Here is a 20625-nt window from a genome sequence, read left to right on the forward strand (position 1 = left end):
GCAGGGAGGAAGAACCTGCCCACTGCTGCTGAGTCAGACTACAGCAGAAAAAGAGGGGCTTTCCCCCCACCCCATCAGCTTTAGACAGTAGCGACAGTGGATTGAGGAGGGGGAAAATGGGAGGGGAAAGGAGAGGATGTGCTGTCGAGCATTGAGGGGAGTGTCAAAAGCAGGGGGAGATTCTTACCTGTTTGGGGACTAAAAGTCTCTGCAGCTTGGGGCTGGTGGGGAGAGTGCAGGTACAGGTGACCTTGTAGCACCCTTGCTCCTGCCCTCATACCCCCTTCGCCCCCCCCCCCCCACACACACATACACACAATCCTGCATCTGCCAGTGTGGTGTCTCTAAAGTCAGTAAAGTTTCAGAACAAAGGGGCAAAATCCCCTCCTACTTTGGACTAGGAGAGATGAAGCACAGTTTCTGGCTTTTGGTTTTTCTTTGTCCATCTTTTCAATGTATGCTATGTTAAAGCAGGACAAATGCAGCACCCAGTTGAGCAAGTGGATGTGAATTTGTAGGGTGGTGACATGAGGAACCTCACAGAAGGTTATAGAGCTCTTTGCCCACAGTGCTTATGTGCTCCATAGGGTTATAGAGCCCTTGCCCCTTTTGCAGTGGTGGACAGTGGCACTGACGTCTTCATTAACATGCACCTGTAGGCACTCCCCTCAGAAGTTTTTGCTTTTTCTTTATTTTCCATATTTAAATCTTCCCATATGAGCACTATCTAACTATTGGAGAGGATTTCTTGCCCAGTGCTGTGACTCTTCTCCTCCTCTCTTTGTCAGGAATTATTTGGGCTCAGCCTCTGTGGAGGTTCTGGAGAAAGGTAAGGGGAAGAATGTACTCAGACCTGTCCCTGCTGGGTAGGTTGGGATGCACATTTTGGGGTTTCTCCCCCAAGTACTGTATGTTGTTGTTTGTTGCTGTTGTCACTGATGCTCAGAAACACATATATCTGTTTACAGGAGCCTGCAAGATACAAAGATTGTAGGTGTCTCGATAGCATTTTTGGAAAGATGATGGTTTTCCAAGGGTAAGGGCTAAGGTAGGGGGTTATAAACCTGTGCACCATGCTCTAAAACAGTGGTTCTCAAAATTTTTGTACTAGCACCCATTTGTAAACATTGGCCAGTCCCTACCCAGTAAATTGTTTAAGTAGAAAACAGCTCCATGGCCCTGCCGGCCCCTTGCTTCCAACCCACAGTGCCCCAGCCCCCCAGTGGGTGGTTCAGGGGATGAATGTGTGGGGTGGAGAGGGGGTAGAGCATGGGGGGGGCACATGCTCCCCCAGATTTGTGCACCCACAGTGGGCATGGGGCTGCAGCCTGGCTGGACCAGGGTAGGAGCCACCTTTGTAGCCCGGTGGGTAGGACTTGTCATGGGAGGGCAGAGCAGGGCAGTGAGACTCATTACTGCCACTGCTGCTGGAAGCCCTGCACCAGCCATGCCTCCAGCAGTGTAAGGAGTAACGGACAAGGGGCTAGCCACACTGCCTTCATCTTCTCCTGCCACCAGCCACTCGGGTGCCTGGCTGTAGCTTTACCCCACCTTCATGGCCTGGCCACTGCTGCCACTCCTCTCAGGCCATGGCTCTACCCCAGAGAAGAGATGGGGTGGTGAGCAGTGTCACCTGTGCCCCCCGCCCCGATACATCATCTGTGCCTCTCCATTTCTTCCCCCTGCCCCATAGATTTATTTGCAGGGAGCTGCAGGAGCTGCTCTCCACACTGCCTGACTGCCACATGCCTGTGTGCACAGCATGTGCGTGGTGCCCTCTGCCTGATCGCCCTCCTCCTGCTCCCTCCAGTCCCAAGCAGTCCCTGGCGAGCTGGAACTCTGGCAGCCTGCAAGGGGAAACCCAAGGTTTCTCGCATTTTTCTCTTTTAAGGGAGAATCCGTTTTAAACGTCTGTTGATCCATTTCTTTAAAGTTCGTCTGTGCCCCTTTCATATATTCTTGTGACCCACTTTTGACGTACAAGTTGAGAAACACTGCTCTCTACATAAGGGTGAGGGGTGATGCAGATGGCACTTGGGGCACTTGCAGAAGTAATGATGTGGTATTGTCATCTGAAATCCTAAGCTAAGAGCACCCTATGTTACTCCAGGAGTTTATGGTCCTTCAGTTTTATATCTTAAAGGATATATGATGAAAACCTATCATGAGGAGTTTTACAGTATAGAGACTTATGGAAATATCTAACATTTGTTTTCTTTATGGGCTTTATTTAGAACAGGCATGTGTATCTCGGAGAACAGATAAAGTATTTCTGAGAGAGATTTGTACATGCAAACTACCACTCAGAGTAGGCCATAAATATTGGATATCTTTAATCTTCCTACAGTGTCTTGGAGAGAGATAAGTCACCAAGGGGGTGGTAGTACCCAGCATCATGTATCGCTTGCACAGTAGTTATGGGAGAGAGAGAGGGCATGGAAGAGCAGGAGGTTGCTTTTCTACACACATGCAGATAAGGCTGCAAAGAGGTTTGGTTAGACCAGAGTACAGGTAGGAAGGAAAAAAATCCCTGTCAACAATCTGGCGAGTGAGAAAAGCATTAGTGTGTTAATTGAGCTGAATAATTGAATATTACAGCTTCTGCTTCTGGTCCTTGCTGCTTTTGCAGTGGTGCACAGTGGCGCTGACTTCTCCTTCATTAGCAAGTACCTGTAGGCACTTCCCTCAGATGTTTCTGCTTTTTCCTTATTTTCCTTTTATAAATCTTTCCAAGTAGAAATTGCAGCAGTCCCATGTCAGTTCCAGGTACTTTTTATTCTTTGTATACTCTTCCACTCCAAAAATTCAATTAAAAGAAACAAAAATAATATTGTACGTCACAATAATATGCTCTAAGTCTCAGTAATATTAAAATAACCTGCTAGTCCTGTCCTTGTTCATGTTTAAAGTTGTTCTGGTTTTAAGTAGAAGCTGCATCTCGTGCAGTGGAGCTTTTGAATCTAACAGATCCTAACCTGCAGCAGCTCCTTCAATATTTTTCATTTTGCCCCTTGCCTCTCTTTCCCCACCCCTGGCTCTGATTGGCAGAGGGGCCCTGCTGACCCAGCCATTTGCCACTGATCACCAAGGAAGCAAAAACCACGGTTTTAAATATGCTGTGGTTTTTTGCCTCCCTGCTGCTCAGTCGTAACAACAGGGTTACCTTCTGCCAATCAGCAATGGGGAGGCAAAAACTGCAGCTATATATAAAACTGTGGTTTTTGCTTCCCTGGTGATCAGCTGCAAATGGCCTGGCCCCTCCACCAGTTGGATTTGGGCGGGCAAGTAGCAAAAAGAAAAAAAATGAAAGGAGCTGTTGTGTGGGACACTTCTTCCACAATCTACCTATTGCTCCTTCAAAAAAGAAATTTGGACACTGTTTATTCTCCACTTGTTACTGTGGTATCTGTGCTCGAACGGTTTGAGCAGAGCTGATAGTAAACTTGCGGGGGCCTCAAGCAGGCACTAATGGCATGTGTGGACATTACATTTCAATCAGTCTAACCCTAGTTGGGTCGATTTTAAGTGCTGATCTGTTTGGGAGTTTAGATCGGGCAAAAAAATGGCTGGCTCAATCTAACCTAAGGAGGTGCGCTAAGTTGGTCAGGCTAACCCGTGCCTGATCTAATGTGTATACACATTTGGAGCCAGCTGTTCACCCCCAACTCTGGGGCTATGCTTTTTCTAGCTCCCAACTGGGTGATTTTTTTGCCCTCTAACTTCTCGATCCTGCCTATCCCTCCCCTACTCCAAGATTGCGTTCCCTGAATGGTTTTCAGCATCGGTGAACTTGTGCACAACCAAGATGCAATCTATGTTTGCATGGCTTATTCAAAGTACTTCAACTCCCCCAAGTAAGCACTGTATTTATAGATTGGGTCTCAGGAATGTCTACATATGCCCTAAAGTGTAGGTTTCTTTCCTTCCACACGATGGATGACTTGCTCTGTATTAGTGTGGAGGAGCATCCCCCATGGCCCAGAGTACCAGGCAGTTGCTCTGGGTTTGAGAGCCAGGCTGGGGACCTGGAGTTTGTTCTAAGCCCGGCTCAGCCAATAGCAGCTCTTTGGCTTTAAGCAAATAGCTTCCACAGTGCCTCGACTTCTTTTCTAATTTGTAGAATGTAGATGATATACAAAGGGATGTTGTAAGGATCAACTAGACAGCATTTACAAACATGAGGGGACTGTGTGAAAGTAACTTGTGTAGCTACCAATAAAGTGTTTTTTACAAATGTTATTTATATTAAAATGCATGTGTAACCTTAAAAAAAAATGCTATAAACACTGCAAAGACAGAATATTAGGCTTAAATGTCAAGGGAAATTTTATATCATCCAATAGTAGTGTACCTTTTTAAAGAGCAGTATTCGCATACTTCACATGGTCCCATCAAGTTCTGTTTTGACTGGAGGGATGCGAGTTCCAGTGAACGCCATAACTGAAGTTTTCCAGATAGCAGATTAGATGACATTGGGCATATCAGAAAAATGGAACTATTCTGCTGTGAAATCAGCTTTCACTGCTGTATCTGGTCCTACTTGCTGTACTTGTGTCTCTGCAGAAGAGGTTGGTTGTGAAAGAATACAGTCCAGTCCCATAGGGGACAGACACCTCCAGAGTAACATACTGAGATTTCAGTTAACCAGTATGGTCAACAGCTAGGTGGTCTGTGACTTGCTTGTTTCTCTTTCTTTCTTTCTTGTTTTTTTTTGCGGGGGGGAGGGAGGAGGAGGGGAACCATTGTAATACAAACATTCTTGTTTTCCAAGAGATGTATTTATACAGCTGCATGTGTTATTTACCAGACCCTGGAAGATGCCCAACTTAATAAGTAGGCCAGTATTAGAACTATGACACGTGCTTTTATTTGTGTCTCTACCAGAGGCTGTTGCTCCTTTATGGAGGCAGAGAAGTAATTTGACTTGTCTGAACCTCAACATTCCCATCTTCCTCCTCACAAATAGACAATGTTGTTAAAAGATTTAATTTGTTACTCTGTTAAAAAAAAATATTTGGAGACTCTCTGATAATGGTGGTAGATGCATGCAAAGCAATGCCTGTTCACCAGCCAAACTGAAGATAATGCAAGTATCCTTTTTGTTTGGATGTATATGGAAAGTACACTGAATGTATGAATCTAGTTTAAAAAATAAAACTGGTAATACAAAAATATAAGCACAACTCCCTCCCTCTTATCCCCTGCAAAGATCAGAGGTTTTTCTGTCATGTGCGTATCTCTGATCTGTCTTGCAAGGAATGACCTACAGTTGTTCTCTCTTGCAACTGACAATAAGATTTCCAAGAAATGCTGGGCTTAGCGCATATCTCTTTGTAAGGAACTCTGTAGGTGCCATGTTCTGTGCCATTAGAAGTGGTCAGCAGGATATTGCTTTATACTTTTATAGTAATGCAGGTAGCACAATGTGCTTTGTTGTTTGTTTACACCTGGTAGAAAAGGATAAAGAACTTGATAGTACAGCCAAGAGTCTTCGTGTGGTTCACTCTTGGAGCCCAAACTTTTTCTTGTAAATCACTGTCCTTTCTTTATGGCCAAGGAGTTGCCTGTGAAAGCCTGGATAAATTCACAAGGTGCTATAAATGGGGTGTGAAAGAAGCACGCCTGTGTAGTTTTGTGCTCACACTAGTAAAATGGAAAGTTGGAAAGGAAGTTAATAAAATAATTGGGGTATCTCAAAACATGGCTAAGCAACTCATCCTAGGTTTGGCTTTTTTTTTTCATTTTGTATATATGCAGCACGGTGGATCCATTGAAGCATTATAGGTACCAAGTACCGTGTTTTTGCTGGAAATGCTTTTCCTTCACTCCCTCTTCACCTCCCAGAGCAGAGAATTCTTGTTGACCCAAGCATTCCCTGTAACTCCTCCAGTTGGGAATCTGTCAGCTTTCTTCTTAGGACACCATTTCCCAGTTTTATCTACTAAAACATGCAATTTCTGGGTAGAATACTGACTGTTTGAGTTAAATCCTGAGAGAGAGCAAGAGTTGTAACCGATCTGTGCAGCATTTTTCTTTTACATAGAGGAGATCCAGGCTGATTTTCCATTTCTGTAACATCAGAAAAGAACAGAAAATATCTCAGCCCATTTCTACCTACTGTAATGTATGCTAAGGTAAAAATATTATATGTAATAAGTCTATCTCAACAGCATCAGATTTTCTATTTTACAAATGGGGCTTTCTAAACATTACTTAACTATTAATATTGTGATGGCCTCATAGAAGCTTCTGGTCCCTGCAGTACGTTTATAGTTGTAGTAACAAGCCAGGCACATTTATTTGCTATCTGCAATCTCTTGCTTTTATTGTTTTACAGAGAACCAGCACTGTGGTTTGTGCTGGTTCCATTTAGTAGCATTCATATGACCTTTGTCTTTATCTGATCGTAAGTTTTAACAAGCAAATGTCTTTATTCTGTGGATCCTTTAGATTCAGTTTCAGTGACCTAGATTTTGCCTGTTGAGGCTGATGGCTGGAATGATCTAAGCTGTCGTCTATTAAAGCCCTAAATTCTCTCCTTTTCATTTTTTTGAAGGGAAGATTATTTCTTAACCCCTTGTTTACAGTATTGTCAGAAGCAACGATTCAGGCAACTTTAGCATTAGTTTTACTTCCCTGGGAGGTGACCCAACTTTTTATCTGCTACGAAAATAAATAAAAGTGCAAATTGAATTTGGTGAGATAGCAAGCCTCCAAGAACTGTGACAGCTCTGTGCATTGTGGTGCAACAGACTTGAGGCTATAGGAATTGTTCTTCAGCCTACTGGTGGTAATGAGTGACTAGTGGTGCTGCTGCTGGGCATTAAAAATGTTGAGGAGAAAGCGACAGGTGGTTTTTGCTGTGCACTGGATCTCGATCTCCTGAGCCCTGGAGCAGTATATGTGTAGACTTAGGAGATGACCCAGGAGTGCTGTTTGCCTGAGTACAGTCAAAAAGCCTGAGGCTGAATTGATTCAGTCTTTGCAGGTTAGTCTAAGATGCAAAGATTGAACTAATAAGCAAATAGGCAGACATTCACTTGTGATTCAGGAAATGCAGCCACATGCCTGCAGTGGCTCAGGCCAGAAACCAGGGGCTCTAAAGCACGCCTGCCAGACTGCCAAGGCAGATGGAAGATAGAAAGCCTGCTGGTGCAGAGGGGGCATGGCCTGACTCCAGCATGTGCTCTGTTGGGGGGAGGGGCACAGAAAGGTAGTAGCACTGAATTCATAAAAGCCTGAACAAGAATAGTTCTTTCTCTGAAAAACTATACATTGAAGAGCTATAAATGCAGCTTGGGCTGTGTGTTGGCTTATTCTTCCTACTGCCCCCAAGGTCTCTGGGAATTGCAGTCCACAATCACAGCAGCAGAGACTCTTTGGGTTACTCCTCACTTCCTCTTTCTGCTTCCAGATGCCTCTGGGATTTGTAGTCCACAGTCACAGTCAGCACTAAGTTTTAGCAGGGCAGAGCAGCTCTTTACTCTGGGAAAGGTGAGTTTAACACCCCCTCCCTGGCCCCAGACCCCAGCTGGGATTTGCCTGGGGGGGGGGCAGTGATCTAGCCAGTAAGGCCAGTGAGCCAGCCTTTACTGTTCCAGCTAGGGAGCAGAGGGGTGGGTCCAGCCCCGCTTTCTGGAGCAGACAGCACAGCCCAGCCCAGACTGAAAAGCATGCTGGGGGCTGGGATTTAACTTGAACCAGGAAGGGACCTGGGACAGAAGTTTCATAAATGGGTTTGACTTAAGTCAGTTAAGTCTGATACTGCTTTCAACCAGACTTACCTTAAACCATTTTTGGCCATTTTGAAACTGGTTTATGAGCACTGAATTTCTGTTCTTTTTACACTTTTAAACAAGTTTCTGATCACTTAAACCAGTGTATGTGTAATAGATTTCATAGACATTAGGGCTGGAAGGGACCTCGGGAGATCGAGTCCAGCCCCCTGCCCAAAGGGCAGGAAGTCAGCTGGGGTCATAGCATCAAATTTACTCTTGAAGGTGTTCAATGTAGGTGCTTGAACCACCTCCGCTGGCAGACTGTTCCAGACCTTGGGGGCTCGGACAGCAAAGAAATTCTTCCTTATGTCCAGCCTGAAACGGTCTTGCAGGAGTTTGTGACCGTTCAACCTCGTCATCCCTTGGGGCGCTCTGGTGAACAAACATTCCCCCAGATCCTGGTGGTCACCCCTGATAAACTTATAGGTGGCCATCAGATCACCCCTGAGCCTGCGCTTTTCCAGGCTAAAGAGTCCCATGGCTCTCAGCCTTTCATCATAAGATCTGTTTTCCTGACCTCTGATCATGCGCGTGGCTCTCCTCTGGACTCTCTCAAGCTTCTCCACATCCTTTTTGAATTGTGGAGCCCAAAACTGGATGCAGTACTCCAGCTGCGGTTTCACCAAGGCCGAGTACAAGGGGAGAATGACGTCCCGGGATTTGCTTGAGAAGCATCTATGGATGCAAGCCAGCGTTTTGGACGCTTTACTAGCCGCAGCATCGCATTGCAGGCTCATGTTCATCTTGTGGTCAATGATGACCCCCAAATCTCTTTCTTCTGTAGTGCTATCCAACGTAGCACTGCTGAGCCTATAAGGGTGCTGCAGGTTTTTCCTCCCAAGGTGGAGAACCTTGCATTTTTTGGTGTTAAACACCATCAGGTTCTCGTCCGCCCATTTGCTGAGCTTGTCCAGGTCAGCCTGGATCACCCGCCTATCTTCTGGCGGGGATGCTTTGCCCCAAAGTTTGGTGTCATCGGCAAACTTGGCCAGTCCACTCCTGACTCCAATGTCCACATCATTAATGAAGATGTTGAACAGTATGGGTCCCAGGACAGAGCCTTGAGGGACCCCACTGGTCACAGGGCACCACGATGAGTGACTGCCATCAATCACAACCCTCTGGGTCCGACCACGGAGCCAGTTTCCCAGCCAGCGGATCGTGGTGGAGCCAAGGCCACAACTGGCCAGTTTGGCCAAGAGGTGATCGTGGGATACCAGATCAAAGGCTTTTTTGAAGTCAAGATATATGACATCAATCTCTTCTCCCTTGTCCAGGTGATAGGTTACCTGGTCATAGAAGGAAATGAGATTGGTCAAACAAGACCTACCCGCAACAAACCCGTGCTGGCTATCCCTTAGAATGTTATCCTGGGCCAGTCCCTCAAGGACGGCCTCCTTAATAAACTTTTCTAAGATCTTCCCCAGGATACAAGTCAGGCTAATGGGCCTGTAGTTAGCCGGATCCACTCTCCTCCCTTTCTTGAAGATCAGCACCACATTGGCCTTCTTCCAGTCATCGGGCACTACACCAGAGCGCCAGGAGTTTTCAAAGATCCGTGCCAGGGGCTGGGCTATGATGCTCGCCAGCTCCTTGAGTACCCTAGCGTGCAGATTGTCAGGGCCGGCTGACTTGAAGGTATCCAGCTTCTCAAGGTGTTCCTTCACGAGGTCAGCATTTATGGAGGGTAGGGGATCCCCTTCACCCAGATCTCCCTGTCCCATAGCAGGCATGGGCGTCCCATGGGACTGATGAAAGACTGACACAAAGTACCTATTTAATAGGTTGGCTTTTTCCTGGGCGTCAGTTGTCAGTTGCCCCATCTGGTTTAGCAGGGGTCCAACATTGCCCTTGCTTTTCCTCCGGCTCCCCACATATCTGAAAAAGGACTTTTTGTTGTCCTTGATGCTTGAAGCTAGTTGGAGTTCAGTTGCAGCCTTGGCTTTCCTGGTTTGCTCCCTGCAGGACCGGACCAGCGCAGAATAATCCTCCTTGGAGGTGAATCCCATCCTCCATCCTTTGTAGGCTTTTCTTTTTAGCCGCAGGAGGTCCGCTAGGTCCCTAGAGAGCCAGGAGGGCTGCTGTGCCTTCTTGCTGCCTTTCCTCCGTAATGTCTATCCCTAGCCTTGAAGAGTGGTTGGTTGATTCCCATGAGCAGAGAGAAATAGTTAGCCACATTAGTCTGAAGTCAGGCAGAAGGCAAGGCAGATTTGCACCTCATAGACTAACTAAATCAGAGGTTTATAGCATGAGCTTTCATGAGTCAGAGTTCAGTTTAGCTCAGCTCAGGATCATGAAAAACCATGCTATACATGTCTGATTTAGTCAGTCTGTGAGGTGGAAATCTATCCTCCTTCTGATTTTATTCCCACCATACCTCTCTTGTTGGGGATTTAGGGGAAAAAGAGAAACTTCTGTAGCTACTGAAACCTGCACAGATTAATTGAATGCCTTATGTAAAAATCAATGGCATTTCTTTTTTTCTTCTTGGAGTTTTAAGCAAGAGCGCATTTTTACTAGCAGACTTAGCTACAATTATGACTCCTAGCTAGCTAAATCTCTCTATGGATCAAGTGTAAAGTTGTAGATTCAGATAAATAGTTGTACAGAAGATAGCCTTTTTTTACAACAATGAAGTTTCAGTCTGGTAATTTTAATAGATTAAGTATACTAATACTTGCAGCACTGTTCGCACAAAAGGAACTTTGAGTTGGAAAGGATTAGGTATGTGTTGGGGGGTAGAGGATAATAATAAGTATGAGAGAGATGGCAAGAAATAGTGAACCTAAACAGAGGTGGGTGGTTGTGGAGTACTCATCATAGGCAGGCCCCTGAATATACATTCCTTTGTAGAAGGAAGTGGCTCATCCGTAAACTACTTCAATACATTTTGATTAAATTGTTCACTGGTTCTTGTCATCTTTTTGGAGTACTGCATGATGAAAATAGCGATTCAACTGTAAACACACAAAAAAGCATGCCAAAGCACTTTTAAAATAGATTGTATGCACAAAAGTAGAATCTTTTGTTTAAAAATAGAACCTCTAACTAGAACATTACAAATATTGAGTTTAAATACTATGAACAGGAATCATTTTCGCAATGACTTCTGTGCCAGTTTCACATCGTGTTCTCAAGTTCACGCGTGTATTCTGTTAAACCCAGTTTAATGTTTTTTGTCTTTGTTTCACCAAACAACCTCGGCCATATGTGGCCGTTATATCATGTTTGCTTTTGTGAGGAAGAGTCTTTATATTCAGTTTCAAATGGTTTTCCCTCAGTTTTTTTGGTCACCATCTTACCCACAGCTTTGTTGGCTGATAACTTTGCTTCTTGGTTTGACTTCATTCTCTTTTTACAAACATTTGTTACAGTAATTGCAAATGATCATGGTATTTTCCACTTCTTCCCTAGTGGTCTTCCACAACATGACATTGCATCTTCCTCTACTGAGATATTTGATGTTGCTTAATGAACAGTTTTGCTCTTCTGTACTTCTCTGCAATTGAGACTGCTTGAAGCACAGAGTACAAATACAGCTGGGTAGCATTCCATGGAACTGCTTGCTTTATCTAGGAGACAAGAAATGACTGATGGGTTTTCCCGCTGTTCTTCTCTTTTCTTGGGAAATAACTATTTAAAACAAAGGGAAGGATTTTTTGTGGTATCTTTTATCGGACCAACTGTGCAGTTGGGAGAAATGACGGACAAGCTTTGGGGCACAAAGTTCCCTTCTTCAAAAGTTCTTGGGACCAGCTTTTGTGCCTGAAAGCTTGTCCACAGCTCTCCCAAATATACAGTTGGCCCAATTAAAAATATAACAAAACCCTTGCCTCTTGTACACTTGGATTAGCACAGTTGCAACAATTTCCCCACCCTACTAAGACTTGATTGTTGGTCATTAGGGAAGATTTCACTTCGGGTTAAGAGAGTGGATAGTGCTAGAGACCTTCCTTATGAAGATAAGCTGGTCAGGATTGTTCCTATAAGTGTTTCTGCTAGGGCACCTTTTGCCTTCTGTCTTCAGATGCCATCTGTCAGAAATGAAATCTTCACTTGTAAAGTTTTGCTGACAAAAATTAAGTGTATTTCTTAAACTGTAAGGAACTATAATGTAGGATTATGAATGAAGAACACCCCCCATGCTCTCCTTTCCTCCGACACGTTTTACTTGGGGTTCTGCTATACTGAGCACTTACAACTTTACTTGAGCTTCCAGTTTCATTGTTTTCTTCAACATCAATTCTTTTCTCCAGTCACAGGAGTCAGGCTGTTTAACAGTTGCTAATTGCTACCCCTGTTGCCTATGAAACAGAGAAGGGGGGGAAGCATATCAGTGGTCTGGCAGCTTTTAAAGATGCAAGTATCGAGATGATAAAGCTCATAAAATTCACAGCCCATCCTGTGCAGCATAACGATAAGAGGAAGGCTAAGCCCTCCCTGTCAACCTTTGAGCTATAAGAAAAGAAAAAAAGTGAGAGCCTGTGTTTGTAAGCAACATGCTAGCATTTTAGCAGAGAGAGATGAATGTCAACATTTCCATAAATCTCCAATTTAGAAAATTAAAGTATTATGGGGATCACACAGGACTAGTTTCAGCATGCGTGTCGTTGTAGAGCACAGACTGTCAAGGACATTCAGCTTAATTGCTACAGGAAGGAAAGCTCCAGGCAGGCACACAATTAAAAGAATAAGTAACTCTTCTTATTAGAGGGAGTTTAATACGCTGCCTTGACTGAATCAGTAAATCCCTTCCCCCCACCCCTTCTTCTAGCTGAAATTCTTGCCTAAATTAGTCCTTCCCTCCCCAGCAGTTCTGACTGTCTGCTTTACTTACTCTGGTAAATATGGATGCTTAAACCAGCAATGTGTGCATTTTCCTTCAGTAAATTTGGCTTTGCTCCAGCTGGTTATCATTTGTGGCTTTTAATGAGCACCTGCCAATTTGAAATCTGTGGCGTCAGTCAATATGTTACCGCAGGGCGAGTGTCTCTGATGCCTTTCAGTTCTCATTTTCCTCTGTGCCAAGTGATGTTCTGCTGACATTCCAGAGTAAATAAACCATTAACGTCTGGAAATCTCCCACTGCAAACTGTCTGGTTTGAAAGTGGACAGCAAAGAGCCAAGCTGCTTTTATAGTTTGGTTTTGCTCTTTAGTGTATTTCCTATTAGCTTAAAAGGGTTTGGCTGATTTTTTATTAGGACCTACTATGTGTCATACTTTGTCTGCAAGAACAATAACTTCCAAAGAGCTCTACAGAGACAATGAACACCAGGGAGACTTGTTTTGTCTCAAAAAAGAAGATACGGAAGCGTGGTTTTCTGCATGAATTTGCTTGTGACTTTTCCCAGTTCCCAATCGTATCTGGGGGGAGAGGGGAATAAAAATCCAGTGACAGAATAAGATGTCAAATGTAGTCAAAGAAGAGGTAATATAATAGACTGCGATCAGGTTGTTATGCACTTCATATAGTGACCCACACCACCTTTTCATGGTTTATTGCTTTGTGTAATGTAATAAGTAACAGTTTTTACACAAGAGGGCGCTCTTGGAATTTTAAAAGGAATAATAGGAAAAGAGCATCTGTCTTAATTTTATAAAAAAAACCCTGTGCAGTGTCTTTACCATGTCTCATTTGAAGCTATGTGTTAATGTATCATTCTTGCAGTTTCACACTATTTAATGCAACTACGTTTTCAAAATGCAATTTTTAATCACTCTGTCCTTTTACTAAGAATGGCCAGTTGCCAACTGTTTTGAAGGAGCTGGTTCTACATGCCTGAATAATACTGTGTAAATGATGGGTTATCAACTACATGTAATACCAAAATAGTATCAATCATAAATTGGGCCTAACTTTTTTCCACTAGTATATGATACAAAGCCACAAATCTGCCGGGGTATGCTGATGCAAACTGATCTATAGTTTGTTCTTTTCTTAAGTTTCAAAGTATGTTTAATAAAAACATAGGAGGATATGTCAAATCAGACAAAAGTAGTATATCTCATCCAGTAATTTGAATCAGTGACTAGGACTAGATGCCTACGAGCAGTAGCTTAATGTGGGATAGGTGAGTGGGGCAGTGTCCTGGTCTGGGCACTGCCTAAGAAGAGGGATGTTGGAAGGATGGCACCTCCTGTCCCATGGTCTACCAGCCAGGGGCAAGCAACATGTGCAGTGGAGTGCAAGGCATTCTGGGAATTGTCATTGTGTAGAGTGGCAATGGAGTTAGCTGCTGCTGGGGGGAGCATCTTGCATTTGGGATACCATCTTGCATTTGTAGAAAGTCACCTACTGTATAGGGTGTTTATAAAGTTAAAAATTGTACAAGGACTCTATAAACATCCTGTATTGTCAAGTCCAAAAGCTTAAAATTTGTAATTCAAATGACGAAAATGAGGTTTTGTTCAATATCAATCTTCTGGGTTTTTTTGTTTTTTTTTATTGCCCTCCCCATACTGTGAGTGGATTATGGAAATGTTTGCTAGTGCACACAACCAAGATCATTGTATATTGGCACTATATGAACTCATGAGTTGCCTTTTCTGAAGTATTTACAATGGTATATGTGGTTTGTGTCCTGGGAGATGGAACTTGAACTCAAGAAACTCATTTCCTGAAAGGGCTACCAGATTTACCTTAGCTGAGATAAGTTTTTAATTATTGTTGATCTGTGTAGGACTTCAATTGGTGGCCCACAGGTGAAATGCTCTTTATCTGATGAACGTCATGTGGAGGCATTTAATGCCCTGTAATCATCACTGATGTTACATTTTGGACCGTAATGCTTGCTTTCTTGAAATATAAATTTATTGGTGCAATCCTGGCTTTTTTGGAGATCATTCAAGTGCATATCCTAAGCAAAATCTCATACACTTCTCTGTCTCAGATGCACTCAGTCTATCCTTGGAATAGCTCTTCTTAACCCATAGCTCCTGCACTGTGGGATACTGTGGAAGAAATCCCTCTGGCTTTGCCACCTCACTCCATGCTGTTCCTGACTGAGATTTTTGTCATCATGAAACTTCCTACAGCAGGAGCTGAAGTCACTTTGCTTGTGATAGCACTGCAAGAGCTGGTAATTAGGCCCGTGCAAAGCAGCTAATATTCGCTTCGGATTTGGCCCATTTGGGGGACAGTGATTCAATTCGGTGATTTGAGTCACTGTCTCAAATCAATTTGGCTGAATCCGATTCAGACATCTGACTGCTGCTCAATCTCTGAATTAGTCAGCCCCCTCCCCCCCGCCGCCACCTGCCTGCCCCAGCTCCTGGCACTTGTTAAAAAAGGAAAAAGCCGTGACTCACCAGGTGCTGCTGGGCAGGATCCCTGCTGCCTGCTACACCCAGCACTGGAGGAGCAAGGGGGAGGGTCAGGGGGACTCATGAAGAGCCCCGCATGCAACATGGGGCACTGGGGAGAGCAGGGATAGCTCCCCCCACCCGGCAGCACCCAGTGAGTGGGGCTTTTTTTTAGAACGCCAGGAGCTGGGGTGGGTGCGGCACCCATGTGGGGGCTGTGGGAATGGGTGGGGGCTGGGGGCTGGCAGGGGTTGCCTCATGGTCCCCTCCCCCACCCCCTTACCAGCTCGGAGTCCAGCTGCAGCTCTGAAGATTCGGAGAGATTTGAATCAATTCGGGCCTTTTAATTGGTCCCCTGATTCGATTTGGATTTGGAGATTTGGCCACATTTGAATCAGGCTGAATCTCCTCCGAATTGAATCAGCACCCAAAGCTTTGCACAGCCCTACTGGTAATGCTTGTGGTTTGTAGAACATAGGAAGCTCTGGGTATCTATGTAAATGGATCTGTTCTGTTTCTGGCCTCTGACATTTTGTGGTGCTGATTTCCACAGGCTAATCACTTAAAGGTATAACCGAACATATGTGTGTATGCTTTGGTTTTTTTCATTTTTACCTTTCAAATTCATAAGCTGGCCCCTTGATCTAGTTTTATGAAGAGGGAGATAGAAAGTTCCAATTTATCTTCCCCATCTGTTGTACTGAATACCTCAGTTGTGACTTATGCTTTCTGTATAAATCAACTGATCCCCGTCTTTTCAGTCTCTTTGCATAGGTAAGTAAGTCTTTTCATGTCATTTGTTGTCCACTTCTGACTTTTCTATTATCTCTAGGCCTGTTTTGAGGTGGGGTGACCAGAACTAAACGTAATACAGATTTATATAATGGCAGCACGGTGCTTTCAGTATTTTCCATTCTTTGGGCAAATCTAACATTTTATTAATTTACTCTTTACCAGTGGTCCACATTGAACTGGCTGCCGTGACCCATCTTTCTTTCTTGAGAGGTCACAGTAAATTTGAAAGCAAGTAATACATATCGTTGTTATTCAGGTTCATCTGCAGTCATGCCATGCAGTCCAGTGCTTAGGCAGGAGCTTCTGAAATGTCTCACCATCTTCTCTGATCCTGACTAACCTACAGAAAATTTTTATTGTAAAAATTCCAAATGTTGCTACTGTCCTCATTAACTGCTTAAAACTCGCACTCTTCTCCTTATGCTAGGATTTTAAACATTGCAACTGGTGCAGTTCTGTGAACCTGCTTGTCTTGAAGCCCACGCAGTTCTTGATGCCTGCCAGATGAGATGTGATTCTATTAAAAAGTAGTTTGTTTTTTTTCATTGTCCAACACAACACCAGCTTTCACCATAAATGGCTCCAATTCCCTGAGATTTCTGGTCTCTTAGTTCCTGTTACATTGTCTGATCTGTGGCCCTGACAGCCACAACACATGAAAAACAATCAAAATGTTAATGTAATTTTAAATTACTTTAAGTCCTGATTCAGTGCTCTTCTCCTAGAGAATGACCTTCATTTCTCTCCTCACTCAGGAGGCATCTTTCCAAGATAAGTATGGGTCAAACTGTGCCATTAGTTTTAAGCAGAACTCCCCATTGGTTTCATTGGGGAAATTTAGCTTAAAATGTGGTGGTATGGTAGAGCCCAGTATTGTTTCATAAATCAAATGAAAGAAAACAGTTAACACATTTCCAGGACCATGAGAGGGGAATGGGAATGGCTAATCTGTTGTTGCTCATCCTTTTTCATGATCAGAGCACTTAATCTTTGTGTTAGTGCTCCTGACTTAACTCCATAGCAGGTTTTCCAGCAGATTTAAATCATGAAAAGATTTAACTTTTGTCTATGAGAATCAAAAAAATATAGAGACTTGATTAGAGAGTTGCATTTATTTCCTTTCTTCAGAGAACTTTAAAGCTACTAACAGAAGGTTGGGTTAGTGTTGCAAAGTGTCTGGGCCTTCATTTATAATATTGTCAGACTGTTTATGTCACCACTAATGACTACACAAGAGAAGGCATTTTATGTTATTGAAAAATCCAAATTACATTCCAGACAGGTTGACACTGATGCTACAAGGTGCAGGTTTGCAAGATGATAATTCCTAATCTCAATAGAAAAGAAGTGTCAAATTCAATTTTACTGAGGGATTGATTGTAATTTGCCTTTTAACTCACAGATACCACAGAAACAATACACTGAACTTGTCTGTCAAAGTGTTTTCACTTCGGTAAGGATTTGTGTGTGTGTTCTATCTGTACACAAATAAATTTAGTATAATGTATCATGCTGTCTTTGTACTCCTTTGAGTCATAGTCTCCCCTTTTTCCCTTCAAAGCCTGATTTAATTTTAGCACAATAAACTCTCTTTTCACTTATTAATTTATTGTATTGTTTCTATCCCAAAGGACTGCTGTATTAGAAGTTGTCAAAAAAAAAGAAACATGGTCCCCAGGCCAAAGAGTTTACAACGCAGAGCTTCACTGGGACAGCTCCCATGAGGAAGGAGGGTAGGCCAAAAAAGTATATAGAGAAAAAGAAGCATCTCTGGACTGAAATACACCAACACTGGCTCCATCCAGTGCAAGTATTTCTAGCAAAGAATCTGTTAAGAATCTATCTAGTCCTAGGTTGCGTTGATATCCTTTCAGGGGTGCTGCAGGGTGCCACAAAATGTTGGCACAGTTGTGTTTTCAAACGTGATTGACAAGATCAACCCAGAGATTTCAAGTAGAAATAGTTGTGGTCTGAATTCTCTGCAAGACTAGAACCACTCTTATTTTTTCTGTAGGCAAACGAAAGAGTGAAAATTAAGAGCTGGCACTTTCCAGGGGGTGCCTCTAGTCTATCCAGGACCATCTCAAGTCTAAAAATGTTAAGAACCACTATCTAGGCTGTAAAGTTATGGCTTAAAAGAGACACTGGATCATCAGTACAGAATATGAGCTCGAACCAGGAAAACGTAATGCCATGCGTACTATACTCTATTCATGTGTGCTTATTAGAGTAGTCCATAGAAGTCAACACAATGACTTGTGAATAAGAATCGCTCGTATCAGAGAGGTTTGTAGGATCAGGCCCTTCATCCTCCTTCATTCCAGGTCATAAGCAAACAAAGTGATATCTGTGTTAACTGCTGTATTGTCCCTTGAAAATCTGAACTCATCTGACACTATTTTCAGAAGTTTCTATGAATTCTGATCCTATGCTATTTGCAAAACCCAATATAAAACTTTGAGTGTGCTAAACTTCTGCAATATAAAATCAAATGATTTGTTTTCATTTTTCTCTTTTGGGGAGGAGAGGGGAAGGTGGGAGGTGGACCTGTTGGGGAGGGGACTGGATATGTGAGCATGTATTATAAACTAGCTTATCATAATAGCAGCTGTATCTAGTGTGACAGACTTCCCTAATTGATCTCCAGCATGTCCAGGGGCCCAGGAATCCTTAATTCCAATTGATAGAGCCAGTCCACCTATCAGGAACAAGCTGGGGAAAGTGGGCACTGCCCCTTTCCCAAAGGGAGAGGGAGAGGATTGTGGACTGCAGCATGGCAGGTCTGCCAGACTTCAGGGGCAGAGACCCTGAGGCATATAAAAGGAGAGCGTGCTTAGCACGCTGGGGCAGACGTGGCGAGGGACAGCAAGGAGAGAGGATCTCCAGAGAAGACCGTCATCGCGACCCTGCCTGAGCTTTGACGGTGCACAGATCAGCACATGGAACTCAGGCTCTGGGAGCCGCTCAAGGCAGCTCAAGCCTGCGAACCTGGCAAGCGGCTGGGTGGGCGGTGCAAGGGTTGGCACATGGAGAACCGGCCCTGGGGGCAGCATAAGGCTGCTCGGGCCCCACACGGGGCACAGATTGGTGCAGGGAGAGTTGACCTCAAGAGCAGCTCGAGGTTATTCAAGTTAGCCCCAGCTCTAGGCCAGATAACTGGAGCCCCTCAGTGTGGCTCAGCATTAAACACAAGCCCCAGTGCCCCCAGTGTGAGGTTGGGGAACTGGGTCCAGTAAGGGCTTGGTCCCCATAGGAGCGCTTTGGGGCACCAGGCCATCGAGAGGAGCTGGAGGCACCACTGGAGAGAGGCCCTAGTGGGACTGGCCACCATGAGATGAGTCTTGTCTGCTTTAGAGTGGAAGCAGGAGTTGCTGTGGAAGCGGGCCCCGCAGGGGAGGCGGCCGTGGGAGGGGAAGGTCTGCAGCCTCCCCCCTCCCCCATTGTGGCAGGGCGTGTCCACATCCCAGGGCCCTAAAGGGGCGGGGCTCCAGGGAACACCCCCTGGGGTGCTGAGTGCACCCCATATTTTGTGACTGATATTTGCTTTGTCCTGTAGATGTTAATATAGTTATGGGTACTCCCTAAGGGGGTTTATATAGGTTACCTATATATGTTTACTGCCTATTATCTGAACTTACCTTTATTGTTGTCTGTGTTCATCTATTGCATTGCTACCTCAGCTTACCTGGGTTTATATGAGTTGATGCCTTGACTTGCCTGTTCCAGGGTGCTAATGTTCATCTAGGCAGGGGGGTTAATTATTGCCTACACTGTGGATGGTCTGTACTGAATTCCCAGTTACCTGTTCTATGTTTTGCAGTTTCTCAAAGTGGTGCAATGTGTTGATTGCAGGTTATTGTATATGGTGTCACATACCAATTCTGCTGTAAATATTTCATGTCTCTTATTCATATTTATTTTTGTATAGCAAATTTGTATATAGTTAAGTGCTTTTTCCTGGCCTGGCTTTATAGAGAAAAGAAGGAACTGCTCCTTTGTGGCAGGCCTCTCTCACTGCACTCTCACTTGACCACCCCATCCCTTCTACCTGCGGACAAGGCACACCCCTAGGTGTATTTGGGCTACACTAGTTTCAGATAATTGCTAGTGCGGACACACGTAGGTAATTAATTTGCTAATACAGTTTTTTAGGAATAAATAATAAGACACTTAAAAAATGCATATATGTATTTATGCAACTTGCTTTTAAGAAGTCTTCAGTACACACAATGCACTTCACCTGCCTCAAGCCATCTGGAGAAAATATAAACATGCATCAAAAGAGCTAGATGTACTGGTTTGGACTGAATTGAATTACCAGAACTTTAACTTGAGTACTGATTTAAAAAAAAAGATGTATTTTGTCCTCAAACTGTTCAACAAAACTTAGTATTTTACAGCATACATCTAGATTGCTTCTGAAGAGTAACACGATCAAAATTGTTACTCTATGCAAACATTTACTAAGACAATGTGAGATGTATTCTATAGCCTGATGGAACTTAAAATGTCAATTAAAAATGATGACTTGTTTAATACCAGCAGGGCATACCCTGCAGTGCTTGCTTAGGCAAAATTCTAATAGACTCCAGTGGGAGGACTAAGGAAGTAAGAGCACTGGGAAGAGGAAGACAACTAAGTAGAGACACAGCCCCAGAGATTACTTCAGGTATCACACAGGAGGAGAATTTTGTATTTCTGGGGACCACTGGCAAACCTATAGAGACCGGGGAATGGCTGAGAGTTTGG

The 20625-nt window shown here is 43.9% G+C and overlaps 1 protein-coding gene across 4 annotated transcripts in view; it reads left to right on the forward strand.

Annotated features, from left to right (window-relative positions):
* The window catches only part of ST6GALNAC3 (ST6 N-acetylgalactosaminide alpha-2,6-sialyltransferase 3), a 363147-nt gene that overhangs the window by 31899 nt on the left and 310623 nt on the right, over nucleotides 1-20625 (forward strand). The window contains exon 1 of one of the 4 annotated variants that reach the window (XM_090048547.1): nucleotides 17527-17609. The exons of the other annotated variants lie outside the window; for them this stretch is intronic. The gene's annotated coding sequence lies outside the window, so the exon portion shown is untranslated. Of the gene's footprint in view, nucleotides 1-17526; nucleotides 17610-20625 lie in introns of those variants that run through there. 4 annotated transcript variants of the gene reach the window in all.

The sequence above is a fragment of the Crocodylus siamensis genome, chromosome 5, assembly GCF_052110815.1.
Source record: "Crocodylus siamensis isolate JL-2025a chromosome 5, ASM5211081v1, whole genome shotgun sequence".
Lineage (NCBI taxonomy): Eukaryota > Metazoa > Chordata > Crocodylia > Crocodylidae > Crocodylus > Crocodylus siamensis.